Source organism: Parasteatoda tepidariorum, chromosome 1 (genome assembly GCF_982258835.1).
Source record: "Parasteatoda tepidariorum strain Cologne lab strain chromosome 1, Ptep-v5.0, whole genome shotgun sequence".
Taxonomy (NCBI): domain Eukaryota; kingdom Metazoa; phylum Arthropoda; class Arachnida; order Araneae; family Theridiidae; genus Parasteatoda; species Parasteatoda tepidariorum.
In genome coordinates this window covers 116,838,305-116,847,415 of record NC_141755.1, presented here as the reverse complement: position 1 = coordinate 116,847,415, position 9,111 = coordinate 116,838,305, and the positions used below count along the sequence as shown (strand labels likewise).

At 30.5% G+C, this 9,111-nt stretch overlaps 1 pseudogene across 1 annotated transcript in view; it reads left to right on the top strand.

Annotated features, from left to right (window-relative positions):
- The first annotated feature begins 247 nt into the window (after positions 1-247).
- The window catches only part of LOC147816760 (beta-ureidopropionase-like), a 33,537-nt pseudogene continuing 24,673 nt past the window's right edge, over positions 248-9,111 (top strand). Inside the window, exons 1-3 of the transcript XR_015431378.1 lie at positions 248-457; positions 2,593-2,721; positions 3,635-3,688. The product of XR_015431378.1 is annotated as a beta-ureidopropionase-like (transcript). The remainder of the gene's footprint in view (positions 458-2,592; positions 2,722-3,634; positions 3,689-9,111) is intronic.

Genomic DNA, 9,111 nt, shown 5'->3' with positions numbered 1-9,111 from the left:
GGCTGTTTAGCAACTTTTATAAAATAATTTAGAAATAATGGTTTAAAAAAATCTTCCTTAGATTAAGATTTATATACATATTATTTTACTAAATATAAGTGTTTATATTTTGAATTTCTCTTTTTGACTTGCATGATTATGCATGATGTATCAAAATTTTACTCGTCCCCTAGTAAATGTCGCTAGTAAAATCTCTGTAATTTTATTTCTTCAATATTGGCAGGTATGTATTACATTCATGTGATTGATCATTGTTTTGAAAGTATATACATTTATTTTGCAGCTGCTGTGAAGTGCTTGGCTAAGTTTGGCGCTCACTGTGAAGAACTTCTCCCAAATATTTTAGTTTTTCTGCAGAGGAACCTCCTGGATTGTAATGATTAAGTGAGAGCAACCTACTATTTAAATATCTTATATCAGAAGCAAAAAGGACTTTACTCCCAATTCATCATGAACGGTACATCTCTTTCGTTCATTAAATTTATAAATGAAGCTTTGAAATTTTTATTTACAATAGTTTAGTAAAAGTAGGTATGAAGTGATGTTTTAAAAAAACTTAATTTTTTAGCATACAATCAACTATGCCAGAGATGGTTTCCAAGTGGAAAATATGTGCAGTTTCCTAATTATCCATTATTTAAATATGTTCAGCTGTTCCTTTTTTTCCTCTTGGTTTTTGCCAGCAATTAAAACTAATATAGTTAGTCTAATATAGCTCACACAAGAGCACAGTAATTGTGTTTCCTTTTAATATATTGTGTATAATGAATGGTGGATATCGTTTTTAAAAAATGCTTAAAGGTGCTTATTTACGATTTTTGTTTTTAAAAGCAATTAAAACTGCCTTTTTCATGAGGCAATTTAAAAAGTGCTTAATTTTTCCTTTTCGAAGAGTTTTTTTCTTTACTGCTTTTCGCTGCGTTTTATGTAAAAGCATATAATCAAGAAAAGAATTCTTTGTCAGAAACTAGTTATTTTATCATGATCATGTAAAGTCTTTGCAAATTATTTTGCATTTTGTTAATGTGTTTAGTGCTTAAAAATATTTTTGAGTGCTTAAAAAAAGCACTTTAAAGATGCTTATTTTTTGTTGGAGATATGGCTAACGCACCCTACAATAGGTACAAGGAATTTTTGTTTTTCTAGATTTGAGTGGTAACCCGGGTAAAGTTTTGAAATTTATATTTGCAATAGTTTAGAGAAAGAATACTTGAATATATAGGGTTGTATTATCGAAAAAGCGCAAGTTTATAGTGTAAAGATGGTTTCTAATGTGAACAGTTTCCTATTTATGCTATATTGTTTTAAGCTGATGTTACTGAATTCACGTAAATGCTGATTGTCTTTTTTTCACTTATACATGAAGTACGCATCTGTACAGTTTCTATTAAAATGAAATAATTCTTAAATACAAAAGTATGGTTGAAGGCATTCTATAGGGTAAAAGCTAACTGTTGGTAGTTCAGTCCATGGGGGTTGAATAAGTCACATTAAGGTTCATTTAAACTAACAATGTGTGGATTTGTAGTTTAATGGTTAGGCTATCCGCTTTCCCCTGGAGAAGTTGTGAGTTCAAATTTCAAATGAGGCATTTGATTTTCATCTCTAGATTTCTGTTCTAAGAACTATTTGGTATATTTCATTCTGTTTACATAAATATATTTTAATTTAAATTATTTAAAAAAAATTTAAATTTTCAAAAGCAAAAAAGAAGCTAAGTATTCAATTTTTATTTTTTTTATCAAAATAAATTGATTACTTTTTTTACAAAAATATTGTCACTTAAAATTTTTTGATAAACTAACTGAATTTTTTTCAACTTTATAATAAATAATTTAAATTTCTTATTAAATCTAATTATGAAAATGTAAACAAAAGTATGTTAGACTAGTTAAAAAAAAAGAAAAACTATTTATTACATAACTAGAAAATCATTTTATTAAAAATACGAAATTTATTTCGAATGCATTCTGATTATTTGAAATTCAATGGATTATAGTTAAGTAATAGTTATTTTTTTCTTTTTTAAACAAGCCTGATAATATAGTTTTGTTTATATTTCCATAATTAAGTTTAATGGGAACTTAAATTTATTATAAATAAAAGAAAATTTAGTTATTAAAACATATTTATTATAACTTTCTTTTTAAAAAAAATAATCCTTATATTTTTATTAAAAATATTAAACATCGATTCATTTTTTTTGTTCTTACAAATTTAAAGTTTTAAAAAAAATTATTCAAATTCAAAAATAACTTATAAATTGAATAAAATATACTAAATAGTTTACCATTTGCAAAATAATATTTGATAAAATTCTATCTCCTCAGTTGGGACACGAACCCCCGACCTCTCTCGTATAACTTGAACAGAGTACCATTTACACTACAAACCATAATGAGCTGGAAAGTCCGTTAGTTTAAGAGTAACTGAAACTATAATGGGGTGTATTTTAACCTAAGGGCAGAGCTGGCAGCTAATTTTTACCCTGTCTAAGGTTTTCAACTATGCTCTTTAAATGTTCCAAATAATTACAATAACAAGATGACTAAAGTGCTCCCTTTCATTGCTCATTAACGTATTTCTTTTCAGGCTTGTCAGTTTCTATTGTTGGTTAGGAAGAAACTTTGCATTAGTGCACGATAGAACCTTCAGAATTGCCTGTCGATATCAAAATTGTGCCCGTGGCTACTCAACCATTGATAGAAGATAAGAAAGCTGGTAAGTTTCTTTTGACTAGAATTTAAGTTTATGTAGTATTATGTGTAAGTGTATGCAGGGTATCTGTGCACCTGGAAAATCATGAGAAATCATGGAAACTCATGAGGTTCGTTATTGAACAAAATTTGTCATGAAATGTCATGATTTTATCTATTTTTGGAGAAAAATCATGGAAAGTCATGGTTTTTGGTCGCCGAAAAATCTAACTTTTGAAATAGAATTTACCTCCATCCCCTCCAATTTCATGGTGTTGTGAATATCTGAATTTGTTACAAAATCCCCACTAACAGTCATTTTTTATTAAAATATAAGATGTTTTCATCATGTTCATTCAAAATTTTGGTGTTCTTTCAAAAAGAAAATGAAAGAAAAAATATTTCTAGAGCGAATTATCTTTCAAACTTCTGTGATTTCAGAATTTTTGTCATTCTTTAATTTTTTTATGTTATCAATTCAAAATTCTAACTGAAGCAAGCCAGTGATTGCCGAATTTTTTTAATTCCGAAGCGCGAACATAAAGAACAGAAATTAAGTCTTTCTTTTCTTTCCGATGAACAAGAAAAGTATCCTTAGAATATAATTATGCAGAGAAAAAGAAAAAAAAATCCTTATGTATTTTTTCAACTATTTTATTGCTTCAACTCTTTCTTTACTCTGTTTTTTAAATTTAAAATCTATATATATGTAAATGCAAAGTACAACAGTTTTGCTTATACCTACCATTTCAATTAAAGTTATTATAATGCTTTTTTAAATTTATTGTTGTGTTTTTGTCGGAGAAAATAGTAACATTAAGTTATGAAAAACTCTTCGAATTAGTCATGGAAAATCATGAATTTGAAAGTCTAAAGTGTTGCAGATATCCTGTGTATGTAAGTATTAATATTTGATATTGTTGATTTGTTATTTTCAGATGCTCCCGTCATTGGGAAAAAGATAAAGTTGTTACTTCACGTCAAGATATGAGGTATTTATCCTTCTCTTTATTTAGTTTAACACTATTTTTTGAAACTCTTGCTCCAAGAAAAATAAAGCTACAGTATCAGTTCCTTAAATTTTATACTGCATGTGACACGTTCTCCGGTTATTCCGACATTTGTGCCTTTATTGAATTATTATTTCCACTGCAAGCGATGTTGAAAAAGTCAATAACAATTAATAATTCTGCATACAGCCTGATGTTTATTTTGGAACCCTACTGTTTTGTAGGAAAATAGCTCTCTTGTTTGTTTTCCAGATAAAAATTGTGTTTTTGTAGAACGTCTGGAGTATACATAGTTTCTAAGCTCAATTTTATTTTTTATTTTATGACCGTCGTTAAACAGCCGACTCAATTTTATGGGTTTACGACAACTAATTTTCAGCTCCGTAGCCTTGTAATTTTGAACCCAATCCAGAAGACAAGGGAACTTCTGGATCGAGTATTGGGAGAAATTTGCCTTCGTTGAGGACTTTTGATGGAGCTAACCCGCATTTGCGTTTCAGGAACAGGAAGACCACGAGAACCTCCCACGGTTAGCCTGACGGCAAGGGGACTCTAACTCCTGATCCGTCTACCACTGAGGATATTTCACGTCAGCACTGTGGTCGGTGCAAGCCGGATGTGGAGTTCGTATCGACTGGGATCCAAACCCGGTACGCCTCATTGGAAGGCGAACGCTCTATCCCCTGAGCCATCGCGGCTCTCTAAGCTCAATTTAAAGCGTAAGTCGGTGCACCGGTATAGCAGCCATCATCTTGATGCATCGGAGCTCTGATGAAGCGGCCAACATAAAAAGACGCTCACTATGAAACGATATAAGGGTTTAACTTTTATTTTTTAAGTTTTTATTGTATTTTTTAACGGAAAATTTCAGATAACCAATTGGTCTATTGTGAAGTTTTTAATGTATATTAATTAATATATATACCTGGTAGCATGGGTATATATGCTATGGTGGACAATTTAAAACTTGACAAATAATAAAAAATGACATTTTTGAAATCTCGTTGAAAAGTGGTAATAACTGCTTAAAAGTCAGTTAGATTTAACGACAACACCAGAAAAAACTCGTGAAAAAGCTATTATTTAAAATCACGTGGAAAAGCGTAGAAATAACTATTTGAAAAAATCATTCATATTAACGATAAAGCTTACAAAGAAAGTGTCGTGATAAAAGATTATTTAAATGTGTGATTCAACTTCAGGATTAATAATATTATCACATTAAAAATTTCAAGATTTTTGAAACTTTGCGAAAATACGCTGTTATAATTACCGAATAATCCTGAGATATTCGATGAAATCGACAGAAGTAAATCGCGTCAAAAAATGATTTATCAAATATGCGATCAATAACTCACTAGTCAAAATATCGTATTAAACCTTACGGGATTTTAAAAATTGTAACGACATAGGTAGCTGTAACCGCCGAAAGAACGATAGAAACGTCACTTGAATTTACGATGAATTTTTTTTATTTAAAAAAAAAGCTAGTTTAGAAATGATTACTGAAATTTAAAATTCGTGTATCATACTATCGTTTTAAAAATATTGGGTATTTTTAAACTGAGCTGAATTCCGTACAATAACCACACAAAAAGTGATCGAGAAATTAAAAAGATTTTCTATAGAATCTGTGAATATTGAGCACGTCAAAAACTGATAACTCAAAAGACCAATTTAAAATTTTCAATATTTTTTTAAAACATTTTGGAGAAAAAAAATTTTTTTTTTGCATGCCTGCCAAGTCTTCTGCACACTTGATTGACCCATCTTCACTTGCTGTTTGGTGAACCCCCTCCTCATTGCAATACATGCAACGTTTTCTATCGCATTTTAATTTCTTGTCCATGTTTTAACCGTCATCGTCTTACCTTTTTTGGTAGTTCTATTTTATGCATAAGAGATTTGTTAAATAAAGCTCATCATCCTAACGTCTTTGCATTTCTCTTCGCGATTGGTATTTTATATTGTATATAATTGCTTTTACCCAGTTTTATTCGCATTGTATTTTATTACAACATACCGTTTCAACCAGTTTTATGCAATTTTAATCAATTTACACCTTTGTCTGATTTTATTGACTTCTGAATGTTTTGCGTGTCATGTATAGTTTTAACAATATAATGTATTTTGGCAAAATAAATAAGCTTTATCTTACATTTATTGGAGAAAAAATCCGTTTGTTTGGCGCAGCGTGTCCTTCTTTGGACCTTGTGCCATGAAATCCTAAATTGAACGCCAAGTCTCCTGTTTGAGGACTCCTGTGTTTCATAACTGTTTCCTGTTTATCAGTATATTCTTAAATTTCTCCGTATTTGTTGAAGAAATTTAAAAAAAATTTTGGCGATAAAATATCTGCTGGTGTCTTCTCTCATTCCTCAACAAATAGTGCTATTGCCAAATAGTGCAAATATTAATAGTTTAAGTAGTTATAAATAATGGTTTAAAAAATCTTCTTTAGATTAATATTTATATCTATCTATATTATATAAAACGCTAATACGTACGTATGTATCAATAAAACCGGTGATATTTCTTTTCTCGCGTTGGCAACAGTTTTCATTTTTAATTGATAGGCTTCGGCGCGCAAGAGCACGTAGTGAGCATCATATGGCAGATCTATATTATGTAAAACGCTAATACGTTTTAATTGATAGGCTTCGGCGCGCAAGAGCCCGTAGTGAGCATATCATATATCTAATCGGGTGAATTCTCACCGAATTATCAAAAAAACTCTCACAAAATTATCTTCATCGAAGCCGATGCTTTACATCCGGCTTTCAGTACTATTTCATATTGTTTTACAACACATGGTTTTAGCCCTCTGGTGGGAAAGACTTTAAAACAAAACTTACGAAAGTTACTTTTCTCAACAACTGAAATTTAGAATAGTGTGATTAAGAAAAATATGTGAACTGTTTGCTATTTCAAATTAATATTGAAATGCACAGGTTTAGAATTTTCCACAGTTAAAGTTTTCGGAACTTCAGTGTTCAAAAAAGTATGCAAAAGCTAGATGTTAAGAACGTATCCAATGCGCGAGCAAAGCGAGCATCGGATTGCGAAGCAATCCGAAATGAACTGCGAAAGCAGTTCCGGGGTTTGGTGAGCGCCAGCGAGCAGGGGGCGAAGCCTCCTAGTATTTTTTACTTCACTAAATGTAAGTGTTTATATTAATTCCAATTTTGAATTTCTCTTTTTCAATTGCATGATTATGCATGATGTATCAAAACTTTACTCATAGCCTAAAAGAGTGTAGCCACAAAATCACCGTAATTTTATTTCTCCAATGTTTGCAGGTATGATTGTGTTCAAAAGCTTTCGCAGGCTGCACATACGCAGTCGGTGGGCCGCAGATTGTGCACCCTTATGGAAAAAAAATCATCCAAATGTATTAAACTTTTCCAATACTTTTCAATTCATTCAAATGCTTACAAATGAGCTGCGATGGCTCAGGAGATAGAGCATTCGCCTTCCAATAAGTTAAACCGGGTTCGAATCCCAATCGAAACGAATTCCGCATTCGGCTTGCACTGACCACAGTGCTGACGTGAAATATCCTCAGTGGTATACAGATCATGGGTTAGAGTCCCCTTGCCGTCAGGCTAACCGTGGGAGGTTCTCGTGGTCTTCCTCTCCATGTAACGCAAATGCGGTTTAGTTCCATCAACAAGTCCTCCACGGAGACAAATTTCTCGAGTATTAGAATTAGATAATTTTTTTTGTAATTCCTAGAATATTAGATGTTCGAATAATTGTATCTAGAACTGATGTTATTCATTCTTGAACTATTCCTTCATTAGGAGTAAAAGTAGATGCTATTAATTAAATCAGTTATTTTATATTTTTAATCGAAATGGGTTATTTGTAAACAATGTTCAGAGATTTGTGGGGCTAATCATAGATTTATGCCTATTTCAATAATTCCTCAAATTGAATTTATGAAAATATGATTATGAAATAGTGAAAAAATTAATTATGTAATGAGTAGTTAAATTAATATTAGTTTATCAAACTAAAGATGATTTTTATTCCACAATTAATACCTTTATATTGAATTATATCTTCTTTTATTTGTAGTTTTGTTATTATTATTATTTATAAAAATTTATGGTAATTATTTAAATATAAGAAATTTTTTGTATAATATAAAAGGATTATAAACAGAAAAAAAACCCACATGATATTGATAAATTTATTTTCTGTGTCGGATCCGACATCATATTTTGGTATTTCAATTAATTGAATAATTATCATATTAGTATACATAATTATATTTACTAGATTTCTTAAGATTTATTGAATATATTCAATTAGAATAAAGAAATTTTTAGCGAATGTAAGTGAAGTATTTAAGAAAGTAGCTGATTAAAAAAAAAATAGTGCGTGGAGTCCCTCCGCGCGGAAGAAGTGAAACTTCGTAATGTGGAAATGAAAATAGGAAGGGGTAGAAATTGATTTTTAGTGAAATCATATTGTTTCTTTAAGACAAACTTTATTAACAATGCTTACAATTCACAATTGATCGCATCTTTTAATTATTATTTTCGAGTGGAGAAATATCCAAATCTATAACATTTACAATAGGATTATGATAACTAAAGTAAGATACGAAATGTTTGAGTTCTATTTTTTCAATATTTCCTGTAAAAACTGCATCAATGGTAGTTGGTTGTTGGATCATTCCTACCATTTATCATTTCCAATCCAAATTTGTCTTTAAGGAAACTTCAGGTAACGAGAAATTCACATTAAAATCTCCTGCAAGAATCACAGGCCGCTCACAATAATCAACTTCTTCACCAGTAACGTCTGCCAGAGCTTGTGAACACACAGTGGATAGTGGCAATAAAGATTTTGCAATAAATAATTTAATATCCCTCATGGCTGCATTTGGTGAAATGTAAATGGCAATTAGAAAAGAGAAAACCTAACAATCAATTGATATTCTGAAGAGACGCACCTTGACATAACCTTAAATCCGTCGCATTGTCCGTGGGATTGTTTTCACTCATTTTTTACAATTGTTATCCACTAAGTTTGAAAATAAAAAATACTACCCTATTAAATTATATGTGTATCAAATCAAACTGAAATATTTATAGAAAAACAGTACTTTTATGACTTTTATTATTTTTATGCTAGTCAGAACCAAAACAATATGGAAATGAATGAGGGAAAACTGAGTCCTACCACGTGATTTCCCGGCCAATAAAAATGTAGCGTTAAACGTTTAACGCAACCTTGTTGGAAGTCGCATAAGAAGTATCACTTCAAAAATATTCTGAAATTATTTGTGTAAGATTAATTAGCTTTATGTATTATATCAAATTTGATAGGTTTATTTCCATTTATTTTTACTGGAACGGCTCATGTTATATTTACAATAGGACAAGGAATTGTAA